At 62.9% G+C, this 17,476-nt stretch overlaps 1 protein-coding gene across 2 annotated transcripts in view; it reads right to left on the minus strand.

Moving 5' to 3' along the window:
- The window catches only part of LOC118712031 (nitric oxide synthase 1 adaptor protein), a 91,052-nt gene that overhangs the window by 50,998 nt on the left and 22,578 nt on the right, over positions 1-17,476 (minus strand). The gene's annotated exons all lie outside the window — the stretch shown is intronic.

Below are 17,476 nucleotides of genomic sequence, written 5' to 3' on the forward strand. Positions count from 1 at the left end.
CTGATGGTGAGACCATGAGTTATTTTTCCTTTTTCCAAGTTTTCAATAAGGACATATTTTATAATCTTAGTCATTTTACCTTTTAATTATTGCAAAGGTCCCTGAGGACCTTTGAGCCCGGGGAGTTGGCATGCCAGGCCTGGGAGCAGGCCGGAGGTCCTGCCAGTAAACCCAGCTCCAGGGGCCGAGGGCCTGCTGAGGCCAGCGTCCCCGGGAGCCTCCCCGGGGGAGGGGCAGAGGTGCTGGGAGAGCCAGAGCAGGGAGCAGGCTGGTGAGGAATGTGAGCTCTGGACTTTAAAGCTGTCTGGTTTTCATGCTCTCGCTCATGTGGACTGGATGGGAAAGAGTGACATTTTCCCAAACCTTTTCAGGAACTCAGAAGGACCGTGGTGAATCAGGCGCTGCAGGCACTGGCCGAGGCCGGAGGCATGTGGGGCTGTGACTAACAAAGACCCGGAAGCGGTGCCAGCAGCCCGTAGCCAGGCTCCGGGAGGAGACGCAGTGCCAGGGAGCGGGTGCCAAGCACCCCGGGTCCGGAGGCCCAGCACACGGAGGAGACACAGTGCCAGGGAGCGGGCGCCAAGCACCCCGGGTCCGGAGGCCCAGCACACGGAGGAGACACAGTGCCAGGGAGCGGGCGCCAAGCACCCCGGGTCCGGAGGCCCAGCACACGGAGGAGACACAGTGCCAGGGAGCGGGCGCCAAGCACCCCGGGTCCGGAGGCCCAGCACACTGTAGAGCAGCAGACAGGTGGCAGGAGGGCGGGGTTCCCAGCTGGGCAGGTGAGCGGCTGGGAGGACAGGGCAGCTGTCAGCTGAGAGCTGAAGGGCAGGGACTCTGAGCCTCATTCCTAACAAAAGGCAATTCTGGAGCCGCTTACCTGTCGCTCCAGAGCAGTGACTGCACCTCCCCGAAGCACATGCCAGCCTATCCCATGCCAGCGTCGCCTGCTCCTCTCCCCACGAAGGGCGGGGCGGGGCCTGTGCCCACTTCTGCAGGGCCCGCACCCAGCCTAGGGGGCAGGACGAGCTGCTGTCTGTTGGACCAGCCGGTGAGCTGACGAAGCGGCATCAGGGGCTGGAATGAAGCCGTCGGGAAGGCAGGGAGCCTGAGCAGGGGGCTCTGCACCGGCACCCCGGGAGCCAGCTGAGTTCCCCAGGGGCACCAGGGCCCACATCTGTGCCTGCCAGGAGCCTCAGGTCCACAGGCAAAGGACCACAGCGTCTGACCCAGCCCTTCCGGTGCGGCTCAGCTGGTGTCGGCGCTGAACAGAGCGGCACAGAGCGGGAGGACGTGCCGTGTTGTCGCTCTGATGCCCAGGAGGCTCCCAGCACAAGGCGGCCTATCCACACGGTGAGTGGCAGCCTCCGGGGCTCTGCCTGGCACTTCCGGGAGCACTGGGGGTCAGCAGCAAAACACGGGCACCGCCACCAGCCAGGGAAGCGGGCACCACACTGCCAGCCGGGACCGACTCCAGGCAGCCTGACCAGAGTCAAGAAAGCTCACAATTCATCCAGAGGATCGAAAACAGCCCCGTTAGTCAGGTGTGATGCCACATTGGGCAGCTGAATGTCAACCGTGAGGACAGGAACCGGGGCGTCCTCACTGCACCCCCTCCCCACAGTGTGTGGCCCAGGTGAGGGTGAAAGGTCAGCTTCTTGGATTCGGCAGCTCCAGCCATAGCAGCCTGTCAGCAGAATGCCTGCCCAGGGCCAGTGGGAGTCTCCTCCTTAATGAGAAATTCCTGGCGGCAGCTCCTGGGGACTGCGGGGGTTGAAGGCAGGACGGAGGAGCTGGGTGTCAGCGGGGCGGCAACGGCACAGGAAACGCACTCTGTGTGGGCAGCCGCAGGGGTGCAGTGTGTGCAACAGAACACAGGGCCGGAGCACAGGCTCACGTCCTTCCTAAGGAAACAGGGCACTCCGACTCCCCGGCTGTGCCAGATCCTCAGGCAGGGCGGTGGGCACGCGCGGGCACCTGCTCTGCCCGGACACAGAGCCTGCTCCACCCACACTTCTCAGGGGCCAGAAATGTCCCTTGAACTCAAAGCAGCCGGGAACAGACTTGCTGGGGACAGTTTCCAGGCTCGCCCAGTGACTGGCATTGCCACACAGGTCCCTGGGCTGGAGTGCTCCTCGGAGAGCTCAGAGTTAGACATGAACAGCAAAGGGGGAAAGTTCTAGAACTCATTTGGAGCCACAAATAACCACAAATAGTCAAAACAATATTGAGAAAAAAGAATAAAGCTGGAGGTACCACACTTCCCGATTTCAAACCCTATTACAAGGCTATAGTAGCCAGGATGCACACTGGGCTCCTATGGTCCCCACGCTCAAACCAACCGACTGGAAACACAGCAAAGGCTTAAAGACCTGAAACCACGAAACTCCTAGAAGAAAACATTAAGGGGGGAAATCCTTAATATTGGCCTTGGTGATGATTTTTTGAGATATGACATTGAAAGCTTAGGCAACAAAAACAAAAAATAGAAAGACTCCATCATACTAAAAAGCTTCTGTACAGCAAAGAAAGCCAACAAAAATGAAAAGGCAACCTATGAACTGGAAGCAGACATTTGCAAACCATGTACCTGCTAAGGTTATATAAGAAACTCCTCTAACTCAATAGCAAAAAACATCTCACCTAGAGAAAAAAAAGAAAAAAGAAAAAGAAAAGAAAAAACGGGCAAAGAGCCCGACCAGATGTTTCTCCGAAGGCAAACGGCCCACAGGCACACAGAAGGTGCTCAGATCACCGGTTGTCAGGGAAACAGGTCAAACCCAATGAGATGAAGCCTCACCCCGACAGGATGGCTATCGCCACAAAGCTAAGTGCTGGCAAGGATGCGGAAAAGGGCACCTATAGGCTGTGGCTGGGGATGGAAGTTAGTTCAGCTCTTGTGGAAAAACTAAGAAGTTTCTTCAAAAAAACTGTGTGGCTCAGTGGTTGAGCATCAACCTAGGAACCAGGAGGTCACCGTTCGAATCCCAGTCAGGGCACATGCCCGGGTTGCAGGCTCAATCCCTTGCAGGGGGGCGTGCAGGAAGCAGTCAGTGATTCTCTCTCTCTCCCCCTCGTCCTTATCTCCCTAAAAATAAAACTTCCAAACGACCTGTCTGTCCTCTTCTGGGCATTTATCCGATGGAAACGAAATCAGGACCTCGAATGGTGCGGGCTCCAGGGTCACTGGGCACTACTCACAGTAGACAGTGTTTGGCACCGCCCGATGCGGTGGAGAAGCTGTGGTGTGGAGACACGGTGGCACATATCAGCTTTGCAAAAGGAGACCTGCCATCGGCAACGACACAGGTGGACCCGGGGACACTGCGCTGAGGGAGGCCGCCCCGAGGAGCCTCACACAGAAGCAGCGGCAGAGTTGCTGTCGGGGAGGGCGGGCTAAGGAAATGCTGAGCGCAGTGTGCATCTACGTAGATGACTGAGTCTAGCTGCTGATGACCACGGTTGGTGCCATTAAATCGCAGCACAGGCCGTGTCCACATGCCCGTTCCAGAGGCCAGGCAGGGGCAGGAGGTGGGTCTACAGAGACCTGCTCCAGCCACCAGCCACAGACCAGGCAGCCCTCCCCGCTCTTGTCCCTTCGAGTGTGAACAAAGCCCCCAGGGGAGCGAGGCCAGGGAGGGTCACGCTACGGCTGCTCCTCCCACAGCCTCCCAGGATCCGGAGCTGCCTCACCCGCTGAGGCCGCACAGGCTGTGCTCCTGCCTCCGCACTAAGCGCCTGAACAACCACGTGCGGAGGCTGCGGAGGCGGCGGAGGCTGCGGAGGGCACGTGCTCAGCCCACAGAGGCCGCTCCGGGCCCAGGCCCAGCCGGCCCAGCGCTCTCAACAGCCCGGTGTCTAGACACCCAGACTTTTCCTTGAACCAGGAAACAGCCATCTTCGGGCGAGGGAATGGCATGGAGCGGAGAGAGTGGCTTCCCCTGGTCTCAAACAGCCACGAGGAAGATGCAAAGTGAGAAGAAAGGCGTGCTCTGCAGAGCCACCGCCCGCTGCCCGCTCACCCCTGGAAGGGCTGCCTGGGCTGCACAGGCTGGGAAAGCATCGCCAAGAGGTGAGTGTGTGGACCCAACAGTCCCCGAAGCGCCTGGGTGAAGATCCGCCTCTCAGGGCTGCACCTGGACCCAGGGCTCGGGGGCACTGGGGGCAAATGGGTGGTAAGAGTGGTCCCACCCTGACAGGGAGGGCCTCTAAGGAGGAAGAGAGTGCCTTTGCCCCATAGGTGCCGGGGAAAGGTGGCAGAGAAGGTGGCGCCTGCACCCCCGAGGCCTCCCACACGGCAGCCCTGCTGACTCCTGACCTGGACCTGCAGCCTGCGGGACCACGGCAAAGCAATGCCCGTCACCGGCCGGCATGGCTCCGTGTTTAAGTGTCAACCTGTGAGCCACAGAGCAATTCCCAGGCAGCGCACACGCCCACGTTGTGTGCCTGATCCCCAGAGGCGGCGTGCAGGAGGCGCGGATCCATGATCCGCTCTCCCCGTTGATGTTTCTCTCTCTCCTCTGCCCTTCCTCTCCGAAATCAATACAAATGTGTTTTTAAAATGCTGTGGTTTGTCTTAGTCTGTGGGTTCTGCGTGACAGCCTAGCTGACAGAGACAGAGAGGTCCAAGTCGCCCGCAGGCTCCCCCGCCCCCGTCCCAAACCAGGGCCCACCGGGCTCCCTCACCTCATTGCAGGACGAGAGTGGGCAACAGCAGGGAGCACACAGGGTGGGGGCATCCCAACCGCTTCCTCAGGGGTGTGCAGAGCCCGCAGCGCAGGGCAGGCTGAGGTGGGCCCACGCGGAGCCACGCTGGCCACAGCAGCGGGGATGACGAATGAAGGCGCTTGGTGGGAAGAGGAGGCAGGGTCCGGGACAATTTAGGGCCATCGCCCTCATCCTACCACCCAGAGAGACTGCCCCCGTCCGTGGCTGGCAGCGTGGGGCGATGCCGGCAGGGCGCCGCGGCCCCGTGAACACGCACCATCGGTGGCGGAGCGGAGTGGCACCCCATGGAGCCCACCACCCTGCGGAGAGCTCTCAGCCTCGGGGCGGCTCTGCCAGCCCGGCCCCTGAGGAGGCAGGCGTGTGCCGAGGCTGTCGCTGCTGCTCTGCCAGCCGGCAGCCCCCGGGCGGACGGGGTGGCAGGCGCGGGCGGGCCCAGCACCCACGCAGCTCAGATCCTCATGGCGCCCCGCGCCCCTGCACCCCGCCCGCAGCCCAGGCTCAGGAAGTGCCTCCCGCTTTCTCTCCCCCAGGTCACGCCATCCCGAGGGCCTCGTCCGCAGAGGGCAGCTCTGTCGGTCCCTCCCCCTTCCTGCTCAGCATCGGGACGCAGGAAAGTCAACCAAGTGCGGGTTTAATGCACACGTCAGGGTGGACTTCCAGCCGCCTCACCGCGGAGGCCACAGCCGGGAACCTGGTTCAGAGCCCCGTCCCTCAGGCGCCCAGCACGCTGGCGGCTGGACATCCTGTGCAACACGTGGCTCTGCTCCCGGCCCGAGACCGCTCGGCTCCGTGACGCCTCCGGAAGCTCAGCAGTCTGCTCACTAGTGCGTCCTGCCCTGTGAGAGCGGGAGACGTGGGCTCGGGGTGTCCAGCCACAGAGTGTTTGGAGGTGAAAGGATGGTGCAGACCATTCATTTATCCCTCTTCCTTCACGGGTGAAGCCAGGCCGAGGAGAAACCGCCTGCACACGCCCCACACCGCCAAGCAGCCCCAGCGCCAGGCCGAGCGCCCTCACGGCCGAGTCTGCAGCTGAGCCTCCTGGGAGCACCTCCCATTTTCGCAGAACTGGGCTCTGGGCTCGCTGTCTCACTTGTGCGCGCACACACACAGTCACATACATGTATACACATGCACACACATTCACACACACACACACACACACACTCTTCAGCACTGCTCCCAACTTGGAGCCCAGGTACAAGCTCGCAGGTAAGCCTGAGTCCCAGGAACACCAGGGCCCCACACCAGTGTCCAGCCCTGGAGGGCACAGCAGGCACTTCTAGAAACGTCCCTAAGCTAATTAAACACCATCTTGTGCCAAAATTGCAAACATGAAAGCAGCACAGAGTTTTGAGACCATAAGTGAGATTCCCAAAGAGAAAAAACCACCGAGTCTATTCCAGGAACCCATTGCTCTCAAAGCAAATCTGAAGGGGGTGTGGCCGCATTCCCTGTGCGCTGCGTCCGGAGGGCTCTAGGCCCGGGTCTCAGGAAAAGCCAACGGAACCAAGGAGGTGGAAGCATGTGTGATGCTCACAAGTGTGTGCGCGCATGTGTGTGAGCATGTGTGCAAGTATGTGAGTGTGTGTGTGTGGGTGGGACAGTGAGCACAGAGCCCAGTTCTGTGGGAATGAGAGTCCCGGGAGGCTCAGGGCAGACGGCAGTGAGGACGCTCGGCCTGGCGCGGGGACCGCTTGGCGGGGTGGGGCGTGTGACACCCCCTCGGCGGAAGGACACCACAGGAAGGGGTGAAAGAGTGAGCCTTCACCTGACTTCGAGGCCAGGGCAGCGCACACCGGGAGGTGCCGAGTCCCCCAGGTATCTCTATCCTAATTGTCAGGCGAGACACACACAGGGGACCTTGGCCGCGTCTGTACATTCCTCGCTGGGTGTTATTTCTGTGCCATCACACAGAAGGAAGTTCGGGGAAGAATAAAATGCGGAATCCTGGGCCTGATGGCCTGAATCATAAGAGCCACCTGTGCACACACATGCACACACATGCACACACATGCACACACATGCATGGGCAGGCTTTCCCGTCGGCACAGCCAGCGGCTCCTTCCAGAGCACCTCAACATCTGGATCAGGCACTGGGAGGGGAGGCCATGGGCCTGGCCCCCTCCCCCCACCTCATCCCACCCACCCCCATTCACGGAGGGAAAAACCGAGGCCGAGGGTGAAGCAGGTCTCCTGAGGGCTGGCATCGTGACGTCCCTGTGCCCAGCAGCTTCCACTCCAGCCCTTGGCCCCCCTCAGCTCCGCCTCCTGAGGCAGGTATGCCAGCTGTCCCTGGGCACCAGGGCCAGAGCCATCATTTGCCTCCCACTTAATCAGCATCTGCACACGGAAGTCATAGTTCTTAATCCCAAGTGGGCAAACCAAGCAATTAGGCTAGTGTGCGCAACCCCTGCTGAAACCCAGAATTATGGGTTTCACCACAAACCCTTAGAGGTTAAAAGTGGTCCATTCAACGACACCCCAGCATTGGAGTGCCTGGGAGCCGGGCTCGGGGGGAGGGCGGTACCACACTCACTGTAAGGGCAGGAGAGGGGCAACAAGGGGCTCACCCGCCCAGGCCCCCATGCTCTGCTCTGCCGGGCTACCCAGGGATTCCAGGAGGTGGTCTCCCCGTAGCTCTGTTTACAGGAAGCACAAAAGCCATCCAAAGCCCCATTTCACCCTGTCCACCTCCCAGGAGAACGGAGAGAATCAATGGACATTGCAGGGACACAAGCTCCGCAGCTCCACTGGGGATCACCGTGTCCTGGTCCCCCAGCTGCTCCACCGGGGATCACCATGTCCTGGTCCCCCGGCTGCTCCACCGGGGATCACCGTGTCCTGGTCCCACCACAGCTCCACCGGGGATCACCGTGTCCTGGTCCCCCGGCTGCTCCACCGGGGATCACCGTGTCCTGGTCCCCCGGCTGCTCCACCGGGGATCACCGTGTCCTGGTCCCCCGGCTGCTCCACCGGGGATCACCGTGTCCTGGTCCCACCACAGCTCCACCGGGGATCACCGTGTCCTGGTCCCCAGGCAGCTCCACCGGGGATCACCGTGTCCTGGTCCCCCGGCAGCTCCACCAGGGATCACCGTGTCCTGGTCCCCCAGCTGCTCCACCGGGGATCACCGTGTCCTGGTCCCCCAGCTGCTCCACCGGGTATCACCGTGTCCTGGTCCCCCGGCTGCTCCACCGGGGATCACCGTGTCCTGGTCCCACCACAGCTCCACCGGGGATCACCGTGTCCTGGTCCCCAGGCAGCTCCACCGGGGATCACCGTGTCCTGGTCCCACCACAGCTCCACCGGGGATCACCGTGTCCTGGTCCCCCGGCTGCTCCACCGGGGATCACTGTGTCCTGGTCCCCCAGCTGCTCCACCAGGGATCACCATGTCCTGGTCCCCCAGCTGCTCCACCAGGGATCACCGTGTCCTGGTCCCACCACAGCTCCACCGGGGATCACCGTGTCCTGGTCCCCCGGCTGCTCCACCGGGGATCACTGTGTCCTGGTCCCCCAGCTGCTCCACCAGGGATCACCATGTCCTGGTCCCCCAGCTGCTCCACCAGGGATCACCATGTCCTGGTCCCCCAGCTGCTCCACCAGGGATCACCATGTCCTGGTCCCCCAGCTGCTCCACCAGGAATCACCATGTCCTGGTCCCCCGGCTGCTCCACCAGGGATCACCGTGTCCTGGTCCCACCACAGCTCCACCGGGTATCACCGTGTCCTGGCCACCCACGCAGAAACATGGAACCGCAGGAAACGGGCCCGGCCGGTAGACCTGACACTCACCAGATGAAGTTGTTTAAAACCTGCCTCTGTGTCCACATGTAGAAGGGGCCGTGGTGGCACAGAGGAGCAGAGCGCCCCCAGTGGCGCCTGCCAGACGCCCACCACCTGCCGGCGCACCGCGGCCCAGCGCCTGCAATCCCAGCCCTTTGCTCATCACCCACGTCAGCCGGCCTCAGCCGGGGGGTCTACGCCCAGAAGCCTTCCTGCCCAAGCTGGCCGTTCAACAGTCCCCGGGCTAACGGACCAGCTGCTGGGCCCAACCCCAAGCGCCAGGGCCAGGGCGGGTGGCCTGAGCTGCGTTCCTGACAAGGTCCCAGGGAGCAGACGCTGCAGGCCGGGCCGCACTGAGAACCACAGGGCTGGGTCATCGGGAAACAGGAGACCAGCGGCAGCTGCTGACCCAACACCCCAATCAAGTCCCTTAACTTCAAGGGGCGCCCCTCCTGTCCGAGGGGCAGCTAGCTGGGCGCCAGCCACATGCCAGGACACAGGCGAGCTCTCGCCTCCGCTGCCTCATTCTAAGTGAGCAGGGCAGCCAGGCTAAAGGAACAGTGTGATTACAAAGACAAAAATAATGATCATTATTAAAATTGAGAGGCCAATAAATTATCTTGACCAGAAGATGGAAAGTCAGTGACAGATGCAGAGGTCAGTTACAGGATCGACCTGCATTCAACCCCTCTCATCCTGGCCTCTTGAGAGGGCGAGGGGAAGAGGGGTCTGCCAGCTATCTGGGCCAGAGCAGCAGGAATTTCTGGAATCCCTTATCTTCCCCTGCAGCCCAAACACTGATCCTCAAGAAACTCTGCAAATGCAGGAGTAGCAGTGTGTGTGTGTGTGGGGGGGGGGGGGGGGGGTGGAGAAGACACCAGGGGACAAGCTGGGCCCCGAAGAGCCGGAGAGCCGGAGAGCCGCACAGGAGGCAAATCCCCAGGAAGGATGCTGCGAGAGGAGCCGAGGAGATGCTCCAGGAAGCAGGAGGCAGTGAGCAGAGGAGCTGGGCAGGAGCCCAGAGCAGCGCCCCCTGCAGCCAGTGAGGGGTCAGGGGCCATCCCAGCTGCATGCTGGGGAAGCAGCGTCAGTGTCCGGGCCGGCAGGCCCTCTTGGGCGGGTGCTCATGGGTGGGTGCTCGTGGCGGGGCCAGCTCAGATCCGGTCAGCTGGGCGCCCAGGGCGGCCCCTCCTCACTGGGGACCAGAAGCGCTTCGCAGGTGGGCCCTGCTGCCCTGCAGCACCACCTCCTCGTCCCCACCCTGAGGTGCCATCCTGAGGCTCCCAGCCGCTGGCGATGACAAGGCGCCTGAGGAGAGCGCCTGGGCTGCAGGGTCCCCCAGGAAAGGAGGTGAGCGCAGGGGCCAGGAGAAGGAGGCGGGCGGCTCCATGGGAAAGGACAGGTGTGTTCAGTGGGCACGGGCCAGAGGGCAGAAAGGCCGGTAGAGACGGGAAAGTCATGTGACTGTTGTCATACCAACCCAGAAAGATCAAACTTCACAGAATCCCATCAAGTGCCAATTTCTGGGCCAGGGTCATGAGTCGTGAAGGCCCTCCAGCACCTGGGCCTGCCCACCTTCCAGCCCCACGCCAGTCCCTCCGCGTCCCTTCTGCCGCTGGAAGAGGCCACGCTCAGCCCTGCCTCCCTCGGCAGCCCCTCAGCCGTGAGCAGAGCTTGGCCGGCCGGCAGCGCCCACACCCTCACTCAGCTCCCACCACACCCTCCAAAAGGCCTTCCCAGGCCAGGGTGGCGGCCGCCCGCACCCTCGGCCACGGGCCCTCACGTCCTCACCAGAGGTGCCACGTGACTGGTCTTCCCGGAACAGTCCTGCGGAGAGGCCTCCCCCGCGCCCAGCGCCAGCGTAGGCCAGACAGTGATGCTCAAACACCTGCTGGCTGAAGGGTGCTTGTTGGATGCCAGCACCTTCCCTCCCTGAGCACGAGAGAGCTGGATCCTGTGCTCCTTTGCCACTGAACTACACAACAGTGGTTTGCTTCAAGAAGACTTAACAGACCACTGTCGAAAATACGCCAGTTTTCCCATAACCAATAAACTACTGCTAGGAAGAGATGTATACTATTTTAAACAATAAAAATTTAAAGATAAATAAAATAAAATAAGCCACTAGCAGAACAAAGGGGTCTTAACCTCTTTCCTGGTTTCAATGGGATGAGGCCAGTCTGGCTGAGATGCTCGTCTGACCTGCGACTCGGCAGCTCCGAGCGACAGCGCTGGGCAGCTGGTCACGGGAGGCGGGCCGTCCGGCCCAGGGACGCGCCGTGACGCAGACCCAGAGTGGTGCTTGTGGAGGACACTCGGTCTCAGTCCCAGTCACGCTCCACGCGTGACAGAAGTGAGTCTCCGGCTTCCTACTCTCGAGGACGCACACGACACGCATGTGCGGCCGAGTGTGGCCCCTCTGCCGCTGCTCCCAGCACGACCTGGTCAGCCCGATGGCCGTCTGCCGGAGCCGGAAAATCTCGCCGTCCCCGCGTTCGCCAGAGCCGCCGCTCAGGCCGGTGGCGCGTGAGCGCTGCCCGCACCCTCAAACCCCGCTGCAGCAGGGCGGAGCCTATGGAGGGCCCGGACACGCACAGGCCGGCCAGCCCAGGAACACCGAGGCCTCTCGTACGACCAGCCGGACAGACTGTGCCCGCTGCCCAGCAGGCCACAGAGTCGCTCACAGGGCATCCTCTGCTGCAGCGGCAGAGCAGGGACGCTGACGAGATGTCACACATCACAGCCCGTGGCCCCTCAAACGGACACGCTCTCGCTCTGGTCCCTGAGGCCGCCCGAGTGGCCGTGCCCGCAGTGGCTTCTGTGCCCACACCACGCCACTCTGTGGACCTGGGAGCCCGCGTCAGGGCAGCAGACGTGCTGGGGCCACTGCAGCGACAAGCCCAGAGCCAGGCCCAGCTCAGCAGGAACAGGCCCTCACCTTGGGGACCCCACGTCCGCTGTCCACTGCCTGCACAGGTCTGCACAGGGGGGGGGGGATGGGGCAGCATACGTGCAAAGCTGGACCGCCACATGCCACGTCTGATGCAGCTCGCCTGAGGAGCCGTGGACACGAGTGAGGCGCTCAGACCCTTTCAGGCTGAGGCCCACCTGAGCCTGTGCACATGGCCTGCACGCCGGCTCCCCGCAGGCGGCCAGGGCTCCCCGGCCGAGGGCTGCACTGTGGCGAGCAGGTGTGTGAGTGGAGGTGGGTGGGGGGAGCTCTCACTGCTGGAACAGGAAGTGACAGGCAGCACGGGGAGGAGGTAGACTGACTCACGCAGGATGGATTAGGATTGGGCGTGTGGGTAGGAACTCACTTACTTGGCTTGGCTACAGATAGTTACATACAGAAACATTGAAGCCACGTACACACACACTGTCAGCTGCGGACCGGAAGCAGACCCTGGCCCTGCCACCGTCCGCTGGAGAGGGGCAGGGCCCTGCCGAAGCGGCCTTCCCTCAGAGGACGGCGTGGCCCCAGTGTGAGAAGGGCCTTCACCTTCTCCAAACATCACCCCGCTCTACGTGAGAAAGCAGCAGCGGACCCCAAGGACGAGCAGTCCTTGACAGGAACGTGACAGGAACGCCTCGGTGCTGGGAGGTCAGCGGGCACACGGCAGACCGGCCAGCGGCACCGCGGAGAGGAGCCCACGAGCTGTGATGGCCAATGCGTGTGGTGCCAGGGGACCTGGGCCCGAGCAGGGACATGAAGGGAAAGCCAAGGAGCTACAGGATGGGTTTAGTCAGCCACCCACACGGCCGGCCCACTTGTCACGGACACACTCACCTCTGCAGTGTCAGCAGGAGGGCAAGCCCTGGGGACAGGAACCGCCTGCACGCCCTCAGGGAGGTCCTGCAGGCCTAAGGCTGTTAAAAAGCTCCTTTTTTAAAAGAGGAGGAAGAAAAAACAAACAGGAAGAACACATTCCGAGAATCATGCCGTGACGGGAAATGGCCAGCCTGGGAGGCCCTGCCTGCCGCCCCTCAGAACTCGGGCCAGACTTCACTCTCAGACACTGGGGAGCCACTGAAGGTTCTAGAGAGACAGGACGGGCCTCGTGCTGGCCCGGAGCTGAGTGCTGCCGCTCTGTGTGCTCCGTGAGGCCAGAGGGACACTCGCCGCGGGCTCACGCGGCCGGTGTGCACAGGGACCAGGCGCGACGCTCGCTGTGCGATGAGATGCAGGGTGTCTGCGAAAGGACTCAGTGAAAACCAGGCACGACTGCTCTCAGAACAACCTGGCTGCGACCCCAGCCCAGCCCAGCAAGGCGAGGCTGTGAGGTTAAAGGCAGACAAACTCTAGTAAGCGTCATCCGGCTAAATGAAGACCAGATGTGCCAGCCAACCAGGAAACCTGCTTGGGGTGGAGGAAGGGATTATGGGAAGAGAGAGAGTGGGGCAGGCTGCCAGGGGGCAGGTGCTGAGGAGGAAGGGCACAGCGCGGCTCCACCCCCTGGGCCCCCAGACCTGTGGGCAGGGCGGGCACGGCCCTCACCTGGAAGTGGCGCCTGCCCCTGCTCGGCTGCCTGGTCAGACCCCAGCAGGGGAGCCCAGGATGCCCATGCTCAGAGCTGCCAGCCCTCGCCCCAGTGGGGGATTCGCAGGCATAAGCTGCAGGCCAGGGGCGGGGGGACAGCCCGGCCCACGGAGGCGGACCTGGGCACGCAGCCTGAACACACCAGCCACGCCTTCAACCCACACGGCCTCAGCCCTGGGAGCCGCTTGTGGAGCAGCCCCTTTCTCCACCCTCCAGAGAGGCCGGGGCGGGGCTGGGCCTCCCCCTCTGTGGCCTGTACCAACAGAGAAATGCCAAGACAGAGGGCTCCAGAGGGAAGCTTCTAGAAGGGAGGGAAGCCAAAGGCCTGTGAGGACACCTGATGACAGACTCGCGCCGCCGTGGGAGGGGTGCTTCCAGGCGGGGCGCCCGGGGCACGTGCCAGGCGCCGGTCAGTGGGGCGCCACGGCTGGGGTGCCAGCGGAGCCCACGCCCTGCGCAGCGGCCAGCCTCCAGCCTGCGGGTGACGAGCCCCCTCCACCGACCCAGGCGGCAGCACGAGGAGGCGGGAAGCTCCCGCAGAGCAGCGTCCGCAGGGCCCCTGAGGCGCAGCGCCCAGACCGGCCCGCCAGCGGGTCGGAGGGAGAGGTGCCTGAGGAAGGCGTGGGAGGCAGCGAGGCGGCTGGTGTGGGGCCGCTGAGAGAGGCACCGGAGGCCCCGAGTTTGCAGAGATCCCGATGGATCACCGCCTTCCGACGAGATGAGGAAACATAAGCAGCGCCTGGGAGAGGCTCGGAGCCGAGGAGGCTGCGGACATGAGGAGTCCGCTGCTGACACTGACGGGGCCTCTGGGCCTCCTGATGGTGCCTCCAGGCTGGTGAGCCTCAGTGTGCGGAGAAGCTCATAAACCCTGTGAAGGCCATTTACATCAACCGGGGCCGCCGGCAGTTCCCACGCCGGAGAAGGCACCGTCGGGGACACAGACAAGGCTGGGCCACTGTCCCCAGCCGGCAGCACGCCTGCGCAGGACCTCAGCGAGAGCCCGACCGCGGCCTCGCCTTCGTCCGCGCCGGGCCCACTGCCCGCCCCGTGATCGGGGCGAGCCTCCAGCCTGCCTGTGCCTGGCTCCTCACCTGTGAGGTGGCTGACGGCCTCGGGGGAGCACCGGGCACAGAGCGGGCACGGTGGGCGAGGCCCCGGCAACGCTGTGAGGACCCAGGTCTGCACTCCCTCCGCCTGCGGGGAGCCTCGCCTGCTGGCGGGGACCGTGGAGACTAGAACTGGGTGGCCGTGGACAGGAAGCTGGCTCAGCTGTGGGCACCACAGGGGTGGCCACTGTCCACGGGTCCGAGGCTGCCGCCCAGCAGCTGGACACTCAGCCTCCCTCCCAGCTGCCTGTCCCTGCCTGTATAGCACGCTGCTTTTGGGGGAAAGGGAGGCATATGCAACACTTTCAACAATAAGTAAGTTAAATACTTTTTAAAAATAACACGCTGCTTTTGTCCCCGAAAGTAGCAGCCACACACCCATGTCCAAGTGCCGTGCCATGTGTCAAACACCACAGAAGACCGTCCAGCCCAGACGGAAGAAGAGCTGGCGCAGGCTCCGACGCGGGCGGTCTGGGAAACACCCCTTCGTGAAGTCAGGCGGCGCTGGAGAGCACGGCGGAGACCTGCGGGCCGAGGAGCCTAGGAGAGGCTCGCCCAGTCAGAGCCGCCAGGAGGCGCCGGCACCGGAGGGGGCGATTCCTGTTTAACAGGTTACGTCGGGGTGAGGGAAGGCTCGGGGCACAGGCCGGTGTGATGGGTACGGGACTGTGAGTAGTAAATAGTATGCATGTGTATATACACAGGGTGTCCCAAAAATGTATACACTCTTGGAATGATTTTAAAGTCGATGTTTATTAGCATACGGTTAATTTTCAAAATCTACAAAAATGAATCCTTTTTTGGTCAAAGCCCATTTTCAAACTGATGACCGTTCTGGCCCAGACACTCCTGATAACACGAAGCAATGGAATCACAAACATCAAGAATCACTCCGCTCGGTGTTTGTGGGCCCCCGATTCAACTGCTGCTGGTTTTGTACTGTCCACTTTGCCATTTATGTTCCCCCATGAAAAGCTGCCAGTGGCCCTTTGGGATGAATTTCCTTTGTCAAAGCTTCGTCTGGCTTCACCCCTTATTTCAAATCAGTTAAACCCCAAAAGGAGCGGGAATGGAGTGAGTGATCAGTGGTTAAAGTGTGCGCACATTTGGGGACACCCTGTTACAGCTTTAACCAGCAAAAGTCAGCCACGCAGCCTGTGGGCAGGTGCCGCCTGTCGCTGTGCAGGGACGTGAGGGAGCGGGCCGAGGGCGGGCCAAGCCGCAGTGACGCGCGTGGGGAGAGGTCAGCAGGCTGCGGCCCAGGACCAGGCATTGCGGGCCGCGCAGAGTAGGGCAGGCCGGCCGGAAACTTCACCGCCTGTTCCCCTCTCTTGTAAGAGGCTGCAGGACAGGAAGGCGCCTTCTGTCAGAGCAGCGTCTGTCTGGCTGCTGTAACAACCAGTTCTTGCTCGTCTTCTCTGTGGCCACAGAGCCCTCAGCAGCTCCGCCCGGTGTGGACATCAGCCCCGCCTGCTCAGCGGCGGGCGGAGCAGGCTGCTCCTGCAGTGGCTGCCCGCCCGGCGCAGACTCTGGAGATGAAGGATCCCTCCAGGTGGCCGGCACCTGGTGGCTGTGCCGCAAACCAGACTCGCCTGCAGTGTGATCCCGGGCGTGAACTCATAGAAATAACCACCGGTCCCACTCCCTCCTGCGTCCGCAGCCACAGTGGCCACTCTGTCCTGGCCTGCCCAGCCCACTCCTGCCCAGGACCCTGCACCACTGTTCTCTCTGCCTGGTGGACCTCTCTCTCTCTCTCCCTCCCTTTCTCTCCCCACCTCCTCTGTCTCTCTCTCTCCCATATTCGCATCTAAAGACTCAGATACACCGGAGCCCTGAGGCCTGTCCAGTCATTGTAAAAATAGCGCCCACCCCGCTCCAGGCGGTCTGCCCTACAGACGCCCCATGACACTTCAGTCACACTGCTGTCCCTCCCCCACCTCCCCTCCCACCACCCGCACGTGAGCTGCACACAGACAGCACTCCCGCCGGAACACGGCCCGCTCATCAGAGAAAGCCCCATGCCGCAGAGGAGAGGCAGCCCGGCTCCCGCGGCTCCCGCGGCTCCCGCGGCTCCCGCGGCTCCCGCGGCGCCCGTGGCGCCCGAGGCTCCCGCGGCTGAGAGGCAGTTGGGACCCTCGCTCACACATGGCTCCATCCACAGCAAGTGCCCCCTAAAACCTATAGTCTGAGCCTCTTTTAAAGCCGTTACCAGAAAGGTGGTGCCGGTGTCTGTTACAATACAACACCTTTGTGACGAGACACAGAACCGACAGAAACCACTATGCACACAGGTCTTACACAAACTCACAACTAAGCACTAATTATATAAGCAACCGATTCAAAGGCAGGTGCTCACGTCAGCGAAGATGTCACTCACAACCTGTGTCACCGCTCGCCACGGGAACCGCGCGTGGCACCGGGTCCCTGGGTCCCTGGGTCCCGCACGTACCCTAGGGCGGCGCTCAGACCGCGGACAGCCAGCCGGCCCAGGGGACAGGATTCCGGGAGCTGCGGGAACTAAAACCCTAACCAACACCAGACACCCAGCCACAGCCGCCGGCAGGCGGCACCGGAGCCCTGCCCGCAGCCCACGTGCAGCCAAACCCACCTCACGTGCGGCGGGGACTCACACAGACCGGAAAGGGCGCCGCTCCCGCACGGCGGCACACGCGGTGGGCGGGACGCAGCGGGCAGCTCGGCAGAGGCCCTTCCCGCGGGCGGAACAGGCTCCCTGCCCTGGGCCCAAGGCAAACACGCGTGTGAAGTTCTGTCAGAGCCCGGAGCCTGGAGCGCCCACGAGCTGCGGGACGGCTGGACCCGCTGTGGGAAACACTGACGTGGCGGGGGAACGTGGCGCTGCCCACGGCTGCGCCGTTAGTGCCACGTGGGCCCGCAGTGTGAGCTGGCAGGCAGGGCCGCGCTGTGGGAGCCCAGCGCCGAGGGCAGGCGGGGTCAGGGAGGTGGCACTACAGGGCAGGCAGGGCACCGGGACCCCTGTCCCAACCTCTGTGCTGGGACACGGCCACTCCCCGGCCGGGTGGGGGCCTGTGAGTCCACAAGAGCGCCAGCAGCCCAAACCCGCCCTGTCCTGTCCAGCCTGGGCCTGGAGCCGCTCAGCCGGAGCGGACGAGCCCGGAGCGGTCCCTCCCCAGAACCAGGCCTGCTTCCCGCGGCGGGCTCGCCGACGGCCTCCGCCGAGAGGAGAGGAGAGGAGGGCAGTTGACAGCGAGGCCCCGTAACTCTCGCTCTAACTCCACGAGCTGCTCACAGGCACTGGAAGCAGGGCCCAGACGGGGCTCCTGGCTGCAGCCACGTGGCGG

This window comes from Pipistrellus kuhlii, unplaced genomic scaffold (genome assembly GCF_014108245.1).
Source record: "Pipistrellus kuhlii isolate mPipKuh1 unplaced genomic scaffold, mPipKuh1.p scaffold_m20_p_80, whole genome shotgun sequence".
Taxonomy (NCBI): domain Eukaryota; kingdom Metazoa; phylum Chordata; class Mammalia; order Chiroptera; family Vespertilionidae; genus Pipistrellus; species Pipistrellus kuhlii.